Source organism: Anopheles stephensi, chromosome X (genome assembly GCF_013141755.1).
Source record: "Anopheles stephensi strain Indian chromosome X, UCI_ANSTEP_V1.0, whole genome shotgun sequence".
NCBI lineage: Eukaryota > Metazoa > Arthropoda > Insecta > Diptera > Culicidae > Anopheles > Anopheles stephensi.
Window position 1 is genome coordinate 18,786,080 of NC_050201.1, and position 4,624 is coordinate 18,790,703.

A 4,624-nucleotide genomic window follows, 5' to 3' on the forward strand; every position below is an offset into this window, starting at 1 on the left:
CCAGCGCACCAGCATCCATCCAAACCAGTTAGTTGATATTCAGAGGCTAATCCGAACGGTACCTAACTCCGCCGGTCAATGGTAATAAAGTTAAGTTTTTTTTTAAACACTTCTCCCGGACACCGTGTGTTAACTTTCGTGTTTTGATAAATTTTACCAGCATTACCTTTTGATCATTTGGAGTAATCCAAATTGTTAAGATTCTCTTTTGATCCATCATATGTTTGAACAAGTTCATGATGTTGCAATTTTAATATCGAAATGCGCCATTTTTCTATTTGAGAATCGTTCAGTCTTGTCATTTGATAATTGTTCATACGAAACTCAATCGCGGAAAAGCATTCGTTGGTTTCACTGTTAATTTTGACCAAATTATTGATATTATAATATTATAATATTATAATATTATAATATTATAATATTATAATATTATTAATATTCTTCACTTATGGTTTCTTCGAGCTCTATCAAATCCGATTGTATGGATGTTAATAATTCTCTAGCCAAAATGTTATATTTACTTATAGTACATACTCTAAAATTCTTTGGTAAATACTCTAATTTATGTTCTATTAATCTTACTGGAATACTCTGTCGTTTAAGTTACTCATTAAATTCGATCCTTGAAATAATAATGACAATCATAATAAATAACAAAAATAATTTTTATTAACCTTTAAGTCCAATAAAATTATTTCGCAAAACTATAATTGTTCCCTTTTTTATTATTATTATTGTAAACTTTCCAAAAATAAACTAAATAACACAAGACGCCGAAATGTGCGTGTTTCTCCTTTGTCTTCTCTACGGAAAATTGAATTCTATATTTCATAATTCACCAGATTGCATCCCAACTGACATCTGTTATACAAAAAAGGCTAAATTTCAAAAAAAATTGCCCGATCCTCGCCATAACTGCTCGCTTCATGCGCGAATGTTCGTTACGCTCTTAGAGCAGCTCAGCACCATACCAGTTTGCCGTAGGAACGAGCAGCACAGCACACAACCGTTCGCTCTCGCGTGCAGTGGCGCTCAAACATTTTCTCACTTCCCGCAATGTGCCGTGCACTGCTCGAACCATGATCCTCCGCTTGAGAGCCCCTGAGTGCGAGAGAGCGAACACACGTGTGCAGGGGCGCTCGAACTGTTTCTCGCGCGCCGTTTTGGTACTGGAATGCAGCGCGCATTTTAAAACCGTCTGGACACCCCTGCAAATTTCTGCTTCTCTCTTTCCTTATTCGCTCTGCCCTGAGCACGCTGAGCGACAGTCGTGTTCTGAATGTGATGGCGGGAGGATGTCGCACGCGCACGGATAAGCCGAAGCGCATGACCCGGTGTTTGAATGCAGATGGTGTTAGGATTAATCGTGTATTTGCGTGTAGGTGAGCTGCGGTAGCCTGGAGTTTCACTCGGTGATGATCGATTCGTGTTTGCCGCTTCCCGTAACATGTTTTCTGCGAGAGATGAGGTATGGTTCAGCATCTCATGTACGGCGAAGAGCATCATTTCTCAACTCACAGTCTTGTTTTTTTCCCCCTAAAGGAACACTGGCGAACACGAGGAGTGCAACGGAAGAAAGAAACATGACGGGTTTGTTGAATAAATAAAAATCATCATTCATATCACAATCTAATCCGAGTGTTATTGTTTGTTTTGTTTTGATTTGCGCTGCCATACCCAAGTTATCTGTTGCCCCTGTTTTCGTAAATGTTTTGGTAAATACATTCGTTAACGAAATATCGTCGAAAAGATTTACGAAATTCCAAATTATTTCGAGGATAATTTGTTGTTGTTCTGATTCTGTTTGTTACATTTTGAATGAACTCTGTCATAAAATGAACCGGAACATTAATGTTCATCGAATGTAAATAAACAAAAGTTCACTATCCTCGAAAAATCTATGTATTGATAAATTTTTCGAGGATAGCCATGCAAAATGTAAACTAATATTCGAGGATAAGTTTTTATCAATGTATTGTGTATTTGTCGTGTCTCGTCATGTGTGTTCGAGAGTTCCTCTATTCTTGTATTTACTCTTTTCTCTCCTGATTTTGCTTTGCTTCTCTTCATGTCCGTAGACTCTTCGCGTTGTGTGGTGGTATTATGTTTGTGTGTAACAACGGAACTTTCGCTGCAAGGTTGGAGGGAGGGGGTGGGCGTTCGAGTGTGTTGTTTATCAGCTGTGATCTGTGCGTGTGAAACTTTTTCGGTGTGCTGAAACGGGTGAGTGAGAGTAAGATTATAAACAGAATGCCGTGTGCATGTATACCACAGCCTGAAGACTGAACCACCAGACTTGCTCAGAGCAGGAATGATGTACACGTAATATAAATTGGAGCGTGGTACGCTTGCGCGTCATGGTGTAGTTAAGAAGAAAAAAAGAAGCAGTGCTACAGTCGTACTAGACTCTGGAATGACTTGTATTGGTTGAACTTTTCTTATTTTTCAGATTCAAAAATCTGTTTGCTCTACAAAGTCGATGAGTGCAATCAGGTAAATATAATTATATGATTTTATCTCAGATATCTGGCTTATAGTTTTTTTTGCCTTTTAGTTCTGCAGCCCCATGGTGAACGTTGGGAGGTGTTGGCACGGAAGACGGAGCGGGAAAAGGTTCACGACAACTATGCGGTGAGGAGGATATCCAAAGTGAGTTGAGAGGAGGTGCCGTAAAAAGCCCGTTTTGACACATGGAAAGAAGTAGAAGACCAGCACCAGTTTGACGTTTACTTGACCGCATTGAATCAGCTGGTTATATGTGTTGTTTATCATTCTCGAAGCAATAACATCATTATATGATTTGTTTTCTTCCATTCTGCTGTTCAATATCGTTCGGAAAGCTTAGATCAAGTGAAGAAATCAGGATATTGTAGTGTGTCAGTGCTATCTGAGGTGATTCTGTAGTATATTTATAACTGTTTTGGTGGTAACGATTCTGTGCCTATATGGACAGGGCAGCTGACTGTATCGGCGTCATAGACGGAGCCGGTTTGCATCCCCGAACTATTGGAAGATCCGAGATATAGGATCATTTCACACTTTTTTGCCGATCTGCAAGCAAAAAATCATCAAGAGCACAGCAGATCGAGCTTCATCAATGTATGCTAGAGATCGCTTGCTTGACCAACAAAGAATGCTTGACCGCAGATTGTTTACATTTCAGTCAAGTAAACGTCAAAATTTTTTTCAAGATGTCCGACCAAAAAATCGCTATTCCGACACCTCCTCTCAACTCACTTTGAGGATATCAATGGATTTTGCATTTACAGTTAGCGGGTGAGCCCACGCTGTACCTCGTAGGAGAACCTGGCCATGGGTATCGGAGAATGCATATCGTATGCCAGGAACGTGCTTGGCCTTGAACACTGACTCTGCTCGATCACGGGTTCCAAATTGGTCATTACGTTACCGGCGGCTTGCCAGCAATCAGCATTGGGTGTTCTTTTTCCGTTCAGTTCTTCCTACCGTCCTTCTGTGTATAAAGTGCCTTCCATTAACAGTAAGTTTGATCAATCATCATTCTACACAAATTTGTTTGCTTTTATTTAAGATCAATTTTGCATCTTTTAGTCTCCCGACAACAAGTTGGAGCTGCTTCTAGCACGGATTATGATGGTGCTGTTGCTGAAGAGGAATGTTGTGTTGCCTGGTTGCACTGGACAGGATGGTTCACACAGTGTAGTCGATCTCCTGTTGGTGTCGATTGTTCCCTTCGAGCCGGAGGCCCATCCCGACCGCTCAGTGCGATAGTGTTAGGTGCTAGAAATACAAGATGTAAATATAAAATGATTACTTTACATGTTAATACAGAAGAGGTGATTATATAGGTTATAGAATTACGGCTTTTACTTACTAATAAAAACATGAACGAGCGAAATGCATCACGTACATATTGCGCAGCTGAACCAGGCAAAGAAATGCTCCAGTGTCGTCCCCATTTTTGTCCGGAACATGGTCGTCGTGAAGGTTAATGTAGTAACGGTATTTGAAGGCATATCCTGAGCCGATCCCTGTGACGATCGAAAGATCCGCAGCATCCTTTCTTATTGACGAAATCATTGCCTGCATAAATTGCTCAAAACAAATCGCACGACTTGAAACCTAATAAAATTTTCCGCAACATTTATTGGCGGAAAAGAGATTTGGATCAACAATCACACAGTGAATAGAACGAAGACGATCGGCTTCGTTAACCTCTCCCTCTCTTCTAATCAAATCACGCATGAACTCTTACCCCTTCTCCATGAGCAGCCAGACCAAAAATCAGCGATCAAAGATACAGGGCTCGCCTATTCACTTTGCGATGCGAACGGCATATTTTGTACAAAGTGTTTCAATTTGTTATATACATTTTTTCGACAAAACCTACCGTCTTGACAAAAAATCATATCGAAAACCATGTGAAAGAGATCGATGAACTAAAAACACTCTGGGATTAAATGAAAATACTCAAACGAACTGTAAAAACAATAATGACGGTATAATATATACCGATCGTATCGTAAAGTAACGAGACTAACCCTGTACGAGTGCACACATGCCCATACACATATTCACCCAAACAAGGTGAATAGGCGTAAACGAGATGGGTATAATAATAAAAGGAGAGCAAAATGTAAACATT

At 40.0% G+C, this 4,624-nt stretch overlaps 1 long non-coding RNA gene across 2 annotated transcripts; it reads left to right on the plus strand.

Annotated features, from left to right (window-relative positions):
* Nucleotides 1–1,870: 1,870 nt before the first annotated feature.
* On the plus strand, nucleotides 1,871–3,876 carry LOC118513136. Of its 2 annotated transcripts, none has more exons than XR_004906418.1 (5): nucleotides 1,871–2,223; nucleotides 2,450–2,493; nucleotides 2,555–2,649; nucleotides 3,270–3,499; nucleotides 3,571–3,876. It is a non-coding gene; the product is annotated as an uncharacterized LOC118513136 (long non-coding RNA). The 2 variants fall into 2 exon arrangements; XR_004906419.1 differs by having other exon boundaries at nucleotides 2,178–2,342.
* The last annotated feature ends 748 nt before the right edge of the window (nucleotides 3,877–4,624 follow it).